The sequence below is a fragment of the Schistocerca cancellata genome, chromosome 5, assembly GCF_023864275.1.
Source record: "Schistocerca cancellata isolate TAMUIC-IGC-003103 chromosome 5, iqSchCanc2.1, whole genome shotgun sequence".
Classification (NCBI taxonomy): Eukaryota; Metazoa; Arthropoda; class Insecta; order Orthoptera; family Acrididae; genus Schistocerca; species Schistocerca cancellata.
Window position 1 is genome coordinate 568162295 of NC_064630.1, and position 17057 is coordinate 568179351.

A 17057-nucleotide genomic window follows, 5' to 3' on the forward strand; every position below is an offset into this window, starting at 1 on the left:
CGTGTAACGTTATTCTGACAATGTCTCCGTCCCCATGTCCGTATTTCAGAGGCGCAATCGGCTCTGACTTCATTTTTATAGACAAAAGCGCCAAAGAAACTGGTATTGGCATGCGTATTCAAATACAGGGGTATGTAAACAGGCAGAATACGGCGCTGCGGTCGGCAGCACCTATAGAAGAGAATGAGAGTCTGGCGCAGTTGTCAGCCGGTTACTGCTGCTACTATGGCAGGTTATAAACATTTAAGTGAGTTTGAACGTGGTGCTATACTTGGCGCACAAGCGATCGGACACAGCATCTCCGAGGTAATTCTCTCGTACGACGATTTCACGAGTGTGTCGTGAATATCATGAATTCGGTAAAACATCAAATCCCCGATTACCCTGCGGCCGGAAAAAGATCCTGCAAGAACGGGACTATTGACGACTGAAGAGAATCGTTCATCGTGACAGATGTGCAACCATTCCGCAAATTGGTTCACATTTCAATGATGGACCATCAACAAGTGTCAGCATGGGAACCATTCAACGAACCATCAGCGATATGGGCTTTCGGAGCTGAAGACACACTCGCCTACCCTTGATGACTGCACAGCACTAATCTTTACGTCGCACCTGGGCCCGTCAACACCGACCTTGGACTGTTCATGACTGGAAACATATTGCCTGCTCGGACGAGTCACGCTTCTAATTGGATTGGATCGAGCGGATGAACGTGTTCAGTTATGGGGACAACAACACGAATCGATGGGCCCTGCCGGCCGCTGTGGCCGAGTGGTTCTAGGCCTGTTAGTCTGGAACCACGCCGCTGCTACGGCGGCAGGTTCGAATCCTGCGTCGGGCATGGATGTGTGTGATGTCCTTAGGTTAGTTAGGTTTCAGTAGTTCTAAGTCTAGGTGACTGATGACCTCAGATGTTGTCCTGTAGTGCTTAGAGCCATTTGAACCATTTAAACCATGGAACCCGCATGTCAGCAGGGGACTGTTCAAACTGTTGGAGGTTTGGTAGTGGTGAGGAGCGTGTGCAGTCTGAGTGATATGGGACCCCTGACACGTCTGGATATGACTCTGACAGGTGACACGCGCGTAAGCATCCTGTCTGATCACCTGCGTCCATACATGTCCATTGTGAATTCCGACGGACTTGGGCAATTCCAGCAGGACATTGCGACACCCCATACGTCCAGAACCGCTACAAAGTAGCTCCAGGAACACTCTTCCACTGCCCACCAAACTCCCCAGACATGAGCATTACTGAGCATGTCTGGGATTCCTTGCAAAGTGCTGTTCAGGAGAGCTCCTCTACCTCCGCTGTTTGATGCGGTCTCTCATTGTCATCTACACTGAAGAGCCAAAGGAACTGGTACGCCTGCCTAATATGGTGTAGGGCTTCCGCGAGCACGCAGAAGTGCCGCAACACGACTAATGTCTGAATCAATGCAGAGGAAATTGACACCATGAATCTTGCAGAGTTGTCCATAAATCCATAAGAGTACGACAGGGTGGAGATATCTTCTGAAGAGCACGTTGCAAGGAATCCCAGACATGCTCAGTAATGTTCATGTCCGGGGAGTTCGGTGGCCAGTGGAAGAGTGTTCCTGGATCTACTCTGCAGCAGTTCTGGACGTATGAGGTGTCGCAATGTCCTGCTGGAATTGCCCCAGCCATCGGAATTCACAATGGACATGAATGGACGCAGGTGATCAAGCAGGATGCTGACGTGCGTGTCACATGTCAGAGTCGTATCCATACGTGTCAGGTGTCCCATATCATTCGTACTCTTATGGATTTATGGACCGCCCTGCGAGATTCATGGTGTCAATTCCCTCCTGCACTGCTTCAGACATTAGTCGTGTTGCGGCACTTCTGCGTGCTCACGGAAGCCCTACACCGTATTAGGCAGGTATACCAGTTCCTTTGGCTCTTGAGTGTAGATGGCGATGAGTGACCGCATCAAACAGCACAGGTAGAGGAGCTCTTCTAACGAGAGGATATTCGGGGAATGGACCGCCCTGCCAACTTAATCCAGTCGAGCAAGTGTTGATTGCGTTGGGACGAAATACCACAGCACGTCCGCAAGAACCAATGACCATCCAAAAGTTGTCAGTCGCGCTCGTGGAGTAATGAACGCCCTACCATAAAAATACCTTACTAGCCTTGTGGCCAGCATGGGAGCAGGTTGCACAGTAAGCATTGTCGTCCGTGTTGATCACACACTCTATTAAGAACCATGTCCTGCCTTCTGCAATGCCTTGAGGACGATCATAAATCTTAGTGAATTGTTGTCTTTCAATAAAAGTGTCATTTTGTTCTGGCCGCTTCCCGCTCCTCCTCATTGACGGAGACAAATAGCCGATTCTTAAAGGTTATTCGAGTCACGCACGCAGCCGCTGCTCGACGTGGTAATATTAGTTGCGTTAAGTTACGCGTAAAAGTATTCGTAGCAGTGGACACTTAGCAAAAGCCAAGAATAACAGTCATCCGTTACGTAGGCAAAGAAAATTCTTTAAAGTGGCTAATAATGTGTGTGTGACACTAACGTACGTCGCGTGCCCCAATGTTCTTAATCGCAGCGCGTAATAAGCACTAAGCTTTGCCAGGCTTATACTTCCGCTCTACGGCAGAAGCCACCAGTACAACCCAACTACGTAACTAACAAAATTTATAGGGAACATATGCTGACTTTGATTGAAAATATTACTTTATGCTTTCAAATGGGCAGTTAATCCATTATTTTATCGTATAGGTTCGTTCAGAGATTATTTTACAAATTTATTTCGTAGCAATACTAATAAAATCGGAGCTTTACGAATTCTCATCAAAGAAACTATTTCAGTCAATAGAGCCTACTTTGACAGAAAACGACTATGGCTTTCTCTCTTAAATAACGTAAAGAATGTTCCTTTGTGTATCGGGTCAAACCCGTAATATTTGAAACTACGTTTTCCTGGCGTAAAGGTGGCTGATGGTCGCTAACCAACAATGCTCTAGGGGTAGAGCCTTGAAAAGCTATAAAAAGTATTATTCAGTTCCATATCACAGGAGGGAAGTGAAGTTAAAGGAAATCATGACAAACAACTTGAAATTAAGAGTTGATATAATACTCAAACATACTTACATGATACGTACAGCTTCAACAAGACTATAATTCCATCACTTAATCATATACGCTAGTACAGAAATTCTCTCTCTCTCTCTCTCTCTCTCTCTCTCCATCTCGTGCGAATCAGAATGAACGAAAGTTAGGAAAGTTAACACATACAAGAGAAGGGTTATAATAATCTCTGACTTTACTTTGGACGTTCTGCGACGCTACTGTTACTATCACACGCTCTTTTCTTAGCACAAGGCTTTAAATTGTATTTCATTCAATATCTGTCGAATTACTAGGTGACGGCACAATTTCTTTTCATGTTATTACGTATTTCTCCCACTTACCCTCTGTACTACACTGTAGTGGTTCTTTCTATGTGTGGTCCAACTTTCATCGAGCTACGTTATTTCGCAGTAACACATCACGCGAAAGATACGTTCACCACACCAGTGTATTTTTGCATCACTGCTCTACAGTTGTCACGAACATTAACACAATGTTTTGGCAACTAATATAATTTCTTCGTAAGATAATAATTTCTTACTAAGTGAGTAAGAAGTAACTAAGCCTTCGCTTCTGTATTAGTTTAGGTTTATTTCTTGTCGTTTAGCAAAAATGGTATACATCCGTTTTCAGAAGTGGTTATTTTTGGCCGGTCCGTACTATCCGGATTCAGTTTCTGACGTAAGAAATTCTCAGAATCTAAAAGTTAACTGTAGTCTTTCGAATTCTGCCGAAAGTTGCAAATACAGTTCCCGCAATACGATTAGATGTGAGACACCGAAAGAAACGGTCAATTTCTTGCTTTCTATTGTTTCCTGCGCTATTTAAGCCTTTATGCATCGTCAGTGTAATGAAGTGATTCGTCTGCTGTGAGTCCCGCTACTCTGCTAACGTGTGCTTCAGATGGGTGTTACGAAAGTTATCGCCAGAATTTCTCCCACAACACCTTTCCTCGCCATTTAAGACGCTGTGTAAAACCCGTTACTGTGTGACCTTCAGATATTGTCACTTGTTTACGGTACTGCGTCTGGTTTACTCAGGGTCGTCGAGTGTCACCTCCAAACCTTGTATCTTCTTCTTTTTATGTGTCCTCACGGATTATTTGCCAGTAATTCCCAGACTCAGTATAACACGTTAACAATAATTGTATTTTATTTTTTGGCAAATTTAATTTTCATAAAATCAGTTCACTTAGGAAATTCATTTTGCATATACCTAACGCCATCTACGTTCGTAGCATACCTAATATCACACCTAATTTAAAGATGGTTTTCTCGCTGTAACAGTCTTGTAAATTGATTCTGAATATGTTACATTTCGTACGGGGCAGTCGAAAACAGGGCAGTGCAAATGTTTTAAGGTTATGAAATGAAAGTTCTCATAGGTTAATGTCAGAACAGACGCGACATACCCCGTGCAATCCAACAAACCTGCGAACGATGTCCTTAATACACAAGTATCTCTATCACTACAGTCTACGGTATGTTTCACACTGATGATAACTGTTTTTTTATATTTTTTCTTCCATCTCTAAAGGGGATGAGGCTGTAGGAGAGCTTATCCCTTTTCAGCCAGTAGTTGTAGTTTGTGGTATTGTGACACCATTTATTTAGGAAAATTGGCTGATTATTTAATTTTGTAGGCTTTTTAATTTCCACATAGATGAACAGTCGAGAGGAAGATGTTGTTAATTAAGTTTCCTTCATTCCAAATCCCGGAATTTGCCTTGCGGCTGAGGAAGAAACCCGAGCTGGTATTTGTTGCCTGCTGTTCGGCTTATATACATATTATCTCAGTCGTCTTGATCCCTGCGGAGGTTCGAGTCCTCCCTTGGGCATGGGTGTGTATGTTTGTGCTTAGGATAATTTAGGTTAAGTAGTGTGTAAGCTTAGGAACTGATGACCTTAGCATTTAAGTCCCATAAGATTTCATACGCATTTGAACATTTTTTCAGTCGGCTTGCTAATGTTGTATTATGATCTTGGAACTTGGGTGATATAGAAAATTTCCGTTTAATTCTGTAGAAGACGAAAAGCTTGAAAACCTAGTTTATATAGAGAATATAAATTTCTTCTATGTTGTTGTGGTCTTCAGTCCTGAGACTGGTTTGATGCAGCTCTCCATGCTACTCTATCCTGTGCAAGCTTCTTCATCTCCCAGTACCTACTGCAACCTACATCCTTCTGAATCTGCTTAGTGTATTGATCTCTTGGTCTCCCTCTACGATTTTTACCCTCCACGCTGCCCTCCAATGCTAAATTTGTGATCCCTCGATGCCTCAGAACATGTCCTACCAACCGATCCCTTCTTCTAGTCAAGTTGTGCCACAAATTTCTCTTCTCCCCAATCCTATTCAATACCTCCTCATTAGTTACGTGATCTACCCACCTTATCTTCAGCATTCTTCTGTAGCACCACATTTCGAAAGCTTCTATTCTCTTCTTGTCCAAACTAGTTATCGTCCATGTCTCACTTCCATACATGGCTACACTCCATACAAATACTTTCAGAAACGACTTCCTGACACCTAAATCTATATTCGATGTTAACAAATTTCTCTTCTTGAGAAACGCTTTCCTTGCCATTGCCAGTCTACATTTTATATCCTCTCTACTTCGACCATCATCGGTTATTTTACTCCCTAAATAGCAAAACTCCTTTACTACTTTAAGTGTCTCATTTCCTAATCTAATTCCCTCAACATCACCCGACTTAATTTGACTACACTCCATTATCCTCGTTTTGCTTTTGTTGATGTTCATCTTATATCCTCCTTTCAAGACACTGTCCATTCCGTTCAACTGCTCTTCCAAGTCCTTTGCTGTCTCTGACAGAATTACAATGTCATCGGCGAACCTCAAAGTTTTTACTTCTTCTCCATGAATTTTAATACCTACTCCGAATTTTTCTTTTGTTTCCTTTACTGCCTGCTCAATATACAGATTGAATAACATCGGGGAGAGGCTACAACCCTGTCTCACTCCTTTCCCAACCACTGCTTCCCTTTCATGCCCCTCGACTCTTATAACTGCCATCTGGTTTCTGTACAAATTGTAAATAGCCCTTCGCTAACTGTATTTTACCCCTGCCACCTTCAGAATTTGAAAGAGAGTATTCCAGTCAACATTGTCAAAAGCTTTCTCTAAGTCTACAAATGCTAGAAACGTAGGTTTGCCTTTTCTTCATCTTTCTTCCAAGATAAGTCGTAAGGTCAGTATTGCCTCACGTGTTCCAACATTTCTACGGAATCCAAACTGATCTTCCCCAAGGTCGGCTTCTACCAGTTTTTCCATTCGTCTGTAAAGAATTCGCGTTAGTATTTTGCAGCTGTGACTTATTAAACTGATAGTTCGGTAACTTTCACATCTGTCAACACCTGCTTTCTTTGGGATTGGAATTATTATATTCTTCTTAAAGTCTGAGGGTATTTCGCCTGTCTCATACATCGTGCTCACCAGATGGTAGAGTTTTGTCAGGACTGGCTCTCCTGAGGCCATCAGTAGTTCTAATGGAATGTTGTCTACTCCCGGGGCCTTGTTTTCACTCAGGTCTTTCAGTGCTCTGTCAAACTCTTCACGCAGTATCTTATCTCCCATTTCATCTTCATCTACATCCTCTTCCATTTCCATAATATTGTCCTCAAGTACATCGCCTTTGTATAGACCCTCTATATACTCCTTCCACCTTTCTGCTTTCCCTTCTTTGCTTAGAACTGGGTTGCCATCTGAGCTCTTGATATTCATACAAGTGGTTCTCTTCTCTCCAAAGGTCTCTTTAATTTTCCTGTAGGCAGTATCTATCTTACCCCTAGTGAGACAAGCCTCTACATCCTTACATTTGTCCTCTAGCCATCCCTGCTTAGCCATTTTGCACTTCCTGTCGATTTCATTTTTGAGACGTTTATATTCCTTTTTGCCTGCTTCATTTACTGCATTTTTATATTTTCTCCTTTCATCAATTAAATTCAATATTTCTTCTGTTACCCAAGGATTTCTATTAGCCTGCGTCTTTTTACCTACTTGATCGTCTGCTGCCTTCACCACTTCATCCCTCAGAGCTACCCATTCTTCTTCTACAGTATTTCTTTCCCCCATTCCTGTCAATTGTTCCCTAATGCTCTCCCTGAAACTCTCTACAACCTCTGGTTCTTTCAGTTTATCCAGGTCCCATCTCCTTAAATTCCCACCTTTTTGCAGTTTCTTCAGTTTCAATCTGCAGTTCATAACCAATAGATTATGGTCAGAATCTACATCTGCCCCAGGAAATGTCTTACAATTTAATACCTGGTTCCTAAATCTCTGTCTTACCATTATATAATCTATCTGAAACCTGTCAGTATCTCCAGGCTTCTTCCATGTATACAGCCTCCTTTCATGATTCTTGAACCAAGTGTTAGCTATGATTAAGTTATGCTCTGTGTAAAATTCTACAAGGCGGCTTCCTCTTTCATTCCTTCCCCCCAATCCGTATTCACCTACAATGTTTCCTTCTCTCCCTTTTCCTACTGACGAATTCCAGTCACCCATCACTATTAAATTTTCGTCTCCCTTCACTACCTGAATAATTTCTTTTATCTCGTCATACATTTCATCTATTTCTTCATCATCTGCAGAGCTAGTTGGCATATAAACTTGTACTACTGTAGTAGGCATGGGCTTTGTGTCTATTTTGGCCACAATAATGCGTTCAATATGCTGTTTGTAGTAGCTAACCCGCACTCCTATTTTTTTATTCATTATTAAACCTACTCCTGCATTACCCCTATTTGATTTTGTATTTATAACCCTGTAATCACCTGACCAAAAGTCTTGTTCCTCCTGCCACCGAACTTCACTAATTCCCACTATATCTAACTTTAACCTATCCATCTCCCTTTTTAAATTTTCTAACCTACCTGCCCGATTAAGTGATCTGACATTCCACGCTCCGATCCGTAGAACGCCAGTTTTCTTTCTCCTGATAACGACGTCCTCTTGAGTAGTCCCCGCCCGGAGATCCGAATGGGGGACTATTTTACCTCCGGAATATTTTACCCAAGAGGACGCCATCATCATTTACTCATACAGTAGAGCTGCATGTCCTCGGGAAAAATTACGGCCGTAGTTTCCCCTTGCTTTCAGCCGTTCGCAGTACCAGCACAGCAAGGCCGTTTTGGTTAATGTTACAAGGCCAGATCAGTCAATCATCCAGACTGTTGCCCCTGCAACTACTGAAAAGGCTGCTGCCCCTCTTCAGGAACCACATGTTTGTCTGGCCTCTCAACAGATACCCCTCCGTTGTGGTTGCACCTACGGTACGGCCATCTGTATCGCTGAGGCACGCAAGCCTCCCCACCAACGGCAAGGTCCATGGTTCATGGGGGGATTTCTTCTATAGAAGGTGAAATACTTTAGCTCAATAAGTTGTTCTTTTTATATCAGACTGCTACATCATCCAAAATCCTTGTAAATGTTTTTGGTCTGTAGATGTTCTTAATCGGGCAGAGGCTATCTCACTTATTGATGTCTGGTGTACTATTTCTGTATAGTAGTGAATGCAGTTCGTGCCCCGTGATGTGGCCATTGATTTGTAGAGCCGCCTCTTCGGTAACGGTTATGCTCATGATGCTCTTGAATTTATTCCAAAAGACAGTGAGGTTACATGGGTCAAGATCTTGAGACTCACGTTCTCATCCATTTGCTCTGAATTGTCGAATCTCTTATCTCACTTGATTGTTAAGACAGTTCCATACCTCTCTAGTTGGTTATAGTTGTCAAGGTCTTCTGGAGTATTAATGGCTGTAGTATTGGATGTTTTGCTTAAAAATTCTGTTCTGAAGCTTTTTATATTCAGATTTTCGTAGTCGATGTAAGTTTTCGTTTTGTGTTTGTCATTTTTGGCATGGGTAATAAGCCGTTGTTGCTTTATGATGACGGGAAAGTGGTCGCTGGAGACGCTATCACCTATTTCCACTTCCCTTTAGTGGCTAACAATTAGCAATGTGCAAATATTGTGATCAACTATGGAGGTTTCAGTGTGATTGATAACAGTAGGTGATTTGATGAAAGTAGGTGAGTACCATTGCAACTGCTGCATTTAGGTGTTTCCTTTTTAGAATCTAGTTTGCAGCTGAAAATCAGTTGAAGTGCGCTACATTTCCCACTTTTGGGTTCGTTGAGACACCATTAATTCTACTCCTAATGATGCAGCTTTGGAATCACATTTGGTCTTGCACAACAAAAATCCGCCAGAGAAAGAAGAGAACTTGCTACTTTCCGCAAGTCATAGTGTTTCCGTCAGTGTGAACTGACTGATATCGCAATTATAATATAAAAAAAGCAGCTGAGAAGAGGAAAATACTACAAAAGAAGGTAAGTGACACTAGGAATTAGAAGTTGGACAAAAAAGTTTTAGTTCGAGCACATCCATTCTCTTGTAAATAACTGTCAGAAATTTGAGTTACTTTATAGCTGACTGAGACGTGCTTGGGTCATGTTTCCGCCATCATGTATTTTACACCCTGTTTTTAACGTACTTATGCCTCACTACGATAATTTAAATTACTGGTGTCACTGAGTTGCTGCTTTGCCTGGTCGTGAGCGGCGCTAGCAGCGCGTATCAATGTATCCCCACTCGTATCTTTGCGCGCTGCTATTACTTCCCGGTCATTGTCTGTCGTAAGCCAGTTCGGGTCGCGAGTTCAGGCTGCCAGTCAGTTGGAACCCGTCTGAAGTGCAGTCCGGACCTGCCAGTCGGGGAGTTGCAATGCGGCACTAGTGCGGTCGGGTTGGAGCAGTGAGGTCTGCGCCGACAAGGCTTGCCTGACCATAGTCGCCACACATCACTTGAGCCGGCCCACGGTCTTGGTGGATCGTCGGTCGATCGTCCTACCGGACGACGCTTTTTGGCTCGCCGATCATTCATGAGTCGGCTGTGTGTCTGTGCATCGACTCCCGATTTGTCTAGATGTGTGCTTAGTTACTGATCGCTGTTGGGTATCGTTCAGGTCTTCGTCCAAGTGTTTGTCGGGTTGTGTGTGTAGTTGGCGTTATTTCCACTGAGGACTGTTTCAGATGTTGTCGGCATTCCGGTCGGTTGGTGCGGACCAGGGAGGATATCTCCGTGCAGCGCAGTTGGCTGGGTCCGCTGGCGGTCCCTGCAGAGTGTCGGAGTGTGTGTGGAGCTGTCCAGTCGCTACGAGCTTCGTGGCTCACCGACCCAGGACATCAGAGTTCAGTAGCTTCAAGTACACAAGCCACGTCCATTCATGGTGTGTCGTTCGTTTCGGTGGTTCGCTGTTGGGGAGCTTTTCCTGTGAGCAACACAGTGTTTGTAGTGGTAAAATCGAGCCGCTATGGGGTGAAATTAACTATATTGGTTCACTACAATTCAAGTGCACCAGCGGAATTTTCTACCTTGTGGCCGTTAGTGTTCCGGTTACCTGCCCTGGACACTAACGTAATTTCAGGCAGTATCCTTTCCTCACTTGTTGTCGCTGTCCAACACAGTGTGTAGTTTTTACAGCTTAACCCATATTTAATTGTGGATAACCACTTCCGTAACAGTTTCGTCTTTGAGTTTTCATGTATCGATTGGTGGCTAGCAAGTCGTTTGGTCGGTCTGTCTCTTGGTTGGGTTACCGACGGATCAGGTGTAGTTGGGCCCACCAACTGTCGCTTAAGTGAACATTAATGTTTAGAGGGCAGCCCCCAACCCCGCCTGGAGGCGTCTGAGTGCCGTTGTATACACTGTCCTTTTCATGGGTGTTTGATGGTCTGCTGGTAATCTATTATAGCCATTTTTATTGTGTTTTATATAAATCAAGGACCTTCAGCCCGTGTAAGTAAGTTTACTTCTGGCAATGGATATTTTTCTGAAAGTTACTGTTGTTGTGCTATCTTTTCATTTAGTGTGCTGTCAGCCGCTTAAAACCTTATTCTTAAATTTAGTTATTGTCGTTGCGTTGCTTTTCTATTTAGTGAGCTTTCGGCCACTTAAAAACTAAAAACTAAAAGTTAAGGTGTTTTTTGAATTTTTGTAAAATCAACTGTGGGCCTTCAGCCGCATAAAGCCTTATTCTCAATTTCCCCTTAAGCGAAAGCATTGCGGCCTTGTGCCATAAAAGATTATGGTAACACATTTTAAAATTTCGAAATTTAATTGTGACCTTTAGCCGTTTGTACTGCACCTTGTATATGTTTCTTCTGCCGACTTTTGCCTGGAGGCTTTCAGCCTAGCCGTGATATATATATATTGTATTTGCAATTTTAGCTGCATGTCTTCAGTCACTTGAAATTTATTTTGTAGATTTTTAAGATTTCTTGTTTGGTGGCTTTCAGCCGTGAAAGTATTGGATTTTGAAACTCGTAAAGGTTCGGCTATGTGCTGTTTTGGTTTAAATGTGTTATTAAATTACAATAAAATACAATTTTGAAGTGAAAATGACCCCCACCTTATTTGGCCCTTTCCACAATCTAATCACCTGTTCTGTCCTGCGGGTTTCGCTGGCGTTTCACGGACATTTTCGGATTCGCTGAATTCCACAGCCCAAAGTAGTACTTCTTGAAAGTGTCAGAACGAACGCTTCGAGAGGTCTTCATCATATCACCAATGTAAAGTCGTTCATTGAATAATTATTTGACTTCTTTTTTTCCTACTGATAACAACAACCCACCGATATATAAAGTGACTTTTTTCCACCGTGTGCAAACTCTAGGAACTGATCGCTGAGAGGATACGGAACAAAAGAGGTCTAATTAACTTAGGACTGGAATGTATGGTTTCCATGCTAGAATCCATTTATTCAGTGATGTTTTGTTACAGACACTGCTGTCTAATGCGTGCTGTACCACGCAGCCACAGGTACAGTATGCATGGTTTCCTCCTAGAGGGTGATAGTGCTCCTCATACGTCATGTTCTAGCGCCCTCTCCTGCGATAGTAACTGGTAATTTTGTGTCCGATTCACTTCTCTTCCTGACCCACCTTGAAGAGGATGTGATACAGCTTATTACACAATGGTTCCGTATTCGAATCGAGAGCCTGCCGATGTGGTGTTTACTTATGGAAAGGCAAATGGCAACAGGCGACAACAACCACAGCATTCAATGTTTGCAACAGTGTTTCGCAGTTTGGCTGAGACAGTGTTATTTCACGAAGCAGGAAATCATGAAGGAAGTACCCGAAATGTTGGGACACCAGAGTTGGAGGTAAATGTTCTTAACACTGTGGTAGGTCGACCGCCGTGTCAGTGCCAGGCAGTGGGCCCGCCAGTACAGGCTAGGCCAGATGACCGCGTGGAACAGTTTCCATGACAATTGTTACTACCCTTACCACTTACAGCGCGTGCAGCGCTTATTAGCGACAGACTTTCCACATCGGGAGCAGTTTTGTCACTGGTTTCTTCAACAGGCAACCACAATTTCGGGATTGTGTCTTCCATCCTATTCACAGATGAAACCACTTTTACATGGTGCGGTATCTTCAAATTCCATAACAGTCATCTGTGGGACATTATGTAGAACCCACATGGTATGGTGACAGCGAATCTTCAGCATCAGGAATATGTGGGCCGGGGTAATTGACGACAGTATGCATCTCGTGGTCTTGTGGTAGCGTTCTCGTTTCCCGCGCACGGGGTCCTGGGTTCGATTCCCAGCAGAGTCAGGGATTTTCCCTGCCTCGAGATGACTGGGTGTTGTGTCGTCTTCGTCATCATCATTCATCCCCATTACGGTCGCAGGAAGGCAATGGCAAATCACCTCCTCTAGGATCTTGCCTAATCAGCGGTGTGGGTCTCCCGCATCGTCCCCTACGCTCCTTGGAGTATGGGAACTCATCATCTTCCTTCCACGTCGTCTAACAGGCCGGCACTGACCTCATTTCTTGCAGATGACTTTTCTTCCCTTACTGGAAGAAGTGCATTGGTGATACGAAGAGTTATATGGCTGCTCTGTTATGGTGCTCCAACCCACTTCGCCGTCAACGTCCGGACGCATCTCAGTCGTGCCTTCCCTGGTCGACGGATTGGACGAGGTGGTCCAGTTGTATGGCCTGCTCGCTTACCGGATCTCAACCCGTGCGATTTGGTATGGGGCCATCTCAAAAGTATCGCGTATGTAGAGCCCATTCTAGATGTGGAGACACTGGAGTAGCGTATTCATGCTGCCTTTGACACTTTTCGGATGCAGCCTGGCCGAAATGAACTTGTGAGACACAACAAGCTACAGCGCGTACACGCATGAGTTGAGGCACGTGCAAACCACTTTCAAAACATGTAACTGTGGCTGCATGGTACAGCGTGTATTAGACCGCAGTCTCTGTAACAAAGCATGATTGAATAAATTAGTATGAAAATCATGCATTTCCGTAACCTCTCGTCGATCAGTCCCTACAGTTCGTAGACGGCGGAAACATTCAGCCTGTATAACAGTCACGTTGTGACACTAAGTACATCATTTCATACTGACATCAACAGTTTGTGCATAGCTCGAAGTTAATCTTTTTCTACATGTTTGCTTTCATTCGCATGTGTGTGCATATGCTTTTTTTTGTCTCATACAGTTGTTGTAGAATTTTAGAACATGTTAGAACATGTTATTTTGCTCTCGTGTCATGTTATTTCTGGAAACCCAGAATCTACTCTGTAGGAATCAAAATGGATTCCGGAAACAGCTATCGTGTGAGACCCAACTCGCTTTATTTGTTCATGAGACCCAGAAAATATTAGATACAGGCTCCCAGGTAGATGCCATTTTCCTTGACTTCGGAAGGCGTTAGATACAGTTCCGCACTGTCGCCTGATCAACGAAGTAAGAGCCTACGGGATATCAGATCAGCTGTGTGGCTGGATTGAAGAGTTTTTAGCAAACAGAACACAGCATGTTGTTCTCAATGGAGAGACGTCTACAGACGTTAAAGTAACCTCTGGCGTACCACAGGGGAGTGTGTATGGGACCACTGCTTTTCACAATATATATAAATGACCTAGTAGATAGTGTCGGAAGTTCCATGCGGCTTTTCGCGTATGATGCTGTAGTATACAGAGAAGTTGCAGCATTAGAAAATTGCAGCGTAATACAGGAAGATCTGCAGCGGATAGGCACTTGCTGCACGGAGTGGCAACTGACCCTTAACATAGACAAATGTAATGTATTGCGAATACATAGAAAGAAGGATCCTTTATTGTATGATTATATGAAATCGGAACAAACACTGGTAGTAGTTACTTCTGTAAAATATATGGGAGTATGCGTACGAAACAATTTGAAGTGGAATGATCATATAAAATCAATTGTTGGTAAGGCGGGTGCCAGGTCGAGATTCATTGGGAGAGTCCTTAGAAAATGTAGTCCATCAACAAAGGAGGTGACTTGAAATACACTAGTTCGACCTGTACTTCAGTATTGCTCATCAGTTTGGGATCCGTACCAGAGGAGTTAGAGGAGTTAGAGAAGATCCAAAGAAGAGCGGCGCGTTTCGTCACAGGGTTATTTGGTAAACGTGATACGGTTACGGAGATGTTTAGCAAACTCAAGTGGCAGACTCTGCAAGAGAGGCGCTCTGCATCGCGGTGTAGCTTGCTCGCCAGGTTTCGAGAGGGTGCGTTTCTGGATGAGGTATCGAATGTATTGCTTCCCCCTACTTATACCTCCCGAGGAGATCACGAATGTAAAATTAGAGAGATTCGAGCGCGCACGGAGGCTTTCCGGCAGTCGTTCTTCCCGCGAACCATACCCGCCTGGAACAGGAAATCCCCCCTGCGGGTCCGGGGTAAGAATAGGCCCGAGGTATTCCTGCCTGTCGTACGAGGCGACTAAAAGGAGTTCAACCGTTTCGGCCTTCCATGTGATGGTCCCCCTTGGGGTTTGACCTCCATTTTTCTAAATTTCTACAGAAGTACGAGCCTTTTGGGGAAGGACACCTTACGTGGTGTACCACTGGTCCTCAGTGCACTCAGACCTTGGCACTCAGCATTGCACCGGCGTTGTAACCATACCCACTATTGCTCAAATTGGGCCTAAACGCCTTTTGGGTTGTCCCAGTTACGCCCATAGTGCGTCTCCATCTGCACCAGCGATCATGATGGACTTTCCATGGCACCAGAAATCCAGCACGGTAGCCAGCCCGTTGTGGTGGGGTCGTCATGTACCCTCTAGGTTGTAGCCCCCTGACAACACAGGGATCGTACTGCCGATACCTGAGCTGCACCCTCCCCACGTCGGCCAAGGAGTAGATGCCCGTCTCCTTGGGGCATCAGGACTCCCGGCAATGGTCATCCTGCCAGGTGGCCCTTGCTGCGGCTGGGTGGCGCCCGTGGGGAGAGCCCCTGGTCGGAGTGGGTGGTATCGGGGCGGACGTTTCGCAGATGAAACGTCACCACGTATCGGGTCGCTCTGCGGCCGAGTCTTTTAAAAGAAAAAGTACCGTTTCTGGTTCTGGTTCTCCTGCCCCTTCCCCCTTGGCCACTCCATGGGAGGAGGGACAGGCCCGCCGGCTTGGAGCGAAGTACTTCCCCCGCTATTTAGTCTGTTCTCGGACCGATGGGGGGACATTCGCCACCTCCAAGCCCATGTTCTTTGTTCAGCACATTGAGGACATCTTCGGGGAAATCGAGGCTCTCAGCAAGATGCGTTCGGGGTCCGTACTTATCAAGACCACGTCCGCCACACAGTCGGCGGCGCTCCAGGCGTGCGACCGCCTAGGGGACATCCCAGTCTCCATTGTCCCACATCTGGCACTCAATAGGACGCAGGGGGTTATTTTTCATCGTGACCTCCTGCTACAATCTGATGAGGAGCTCAGGGCCAACCTGGAGCGCCGAGGCGTGCATTTCGTCCGGCGAGTCCAGCGCGGCCCCAAAGACCGTCGCATCGACACTGGGGCCTTTATCCTCGCCTTCGAGGGGGACGTTCTCCCAGAGAAGGTAAAGGTAATGTGCTACCGGTGTGACGTGCGACCCTACGTTCCGCCTCCTATGCGCTGTTTTCGGTGTTTGCGCTTTGGGCACATGTCATCACGGTGTGAGGCTGAGCCCCTCTGTGGCGATTGTGGCCGTCCTCTTCGTGAGGAACATACATGCACCCCACCACCTCGGTGCGTTAATTGTCCTGGCGTCCACTCGCCTAGATCCTCAGACTGCCCCGCATATCAGAAGGAGAAGAAAATACAAGAAATCAAAACTTTGGATCGGCTGTCTTATTCTGAGGCCAGGAAGAAGTACGACCGCCTCCATCCCGTGCCATTGACCACTTCATTTGCCTCAGTTGTGTCCACTCCTTCCGCGGTATCCTCACCCCTCTCCTATCCCCCCTCCGCCTCCTCCGCCCATCAGGGGGCTCTGCCTCCGCCTCCCAAATCCCTCCCTTCCAAATCCTCCTCCCCCGTGGCCCCCACCCCCTCTGCCCCAGGGGCCATCCTTCCTCCTCCTTCCCCCCGCACGCCACCTGAGAAGCGATCCTCTTCTCAGGCGTCCATCGGGGAAACGTTCCGGACCCCGGCTTCCGAGGTCCGGCGTTCCAAAACGGACCCCGCGAGTGAGGACCTTCTTCGGGTCCAGCCCACCGTCCCTGTGCCTCCTCGGCCTTCCAAGAAGGCCTCCAAGAAGAAATCTTTATCCCCCTCTCCACCCCGGCGCGTTTCGACTGACGCTCCATCCGTGAGTCGCCGCTCCCGGCCGTCCTCAGTTTCGCCGGGACGCTCTGCTGCCAGGCGCTCAGCTGGCCTTTCGTCGGCAAATGATGCTGCCCCTCCTACACAACCAGGGACAGCGGCCGCAGCTGGCGACCAGTCGATGGAACCGGATCCGCCTCCCGTCGGTTGTAGCGTTGTTCCCTCGCAACCTGGCCCTCCGCGGCCGTCGAGGTGACCAGCTCTTCCCCCGTCTCGTTCCCACAACTTTTTGACTAGCGATGGCGTTGTTTCATTGGAACATAAGAGGTATTCGATCTCATCGGGAGGAATTACAACTGCTCCTCCGCCTG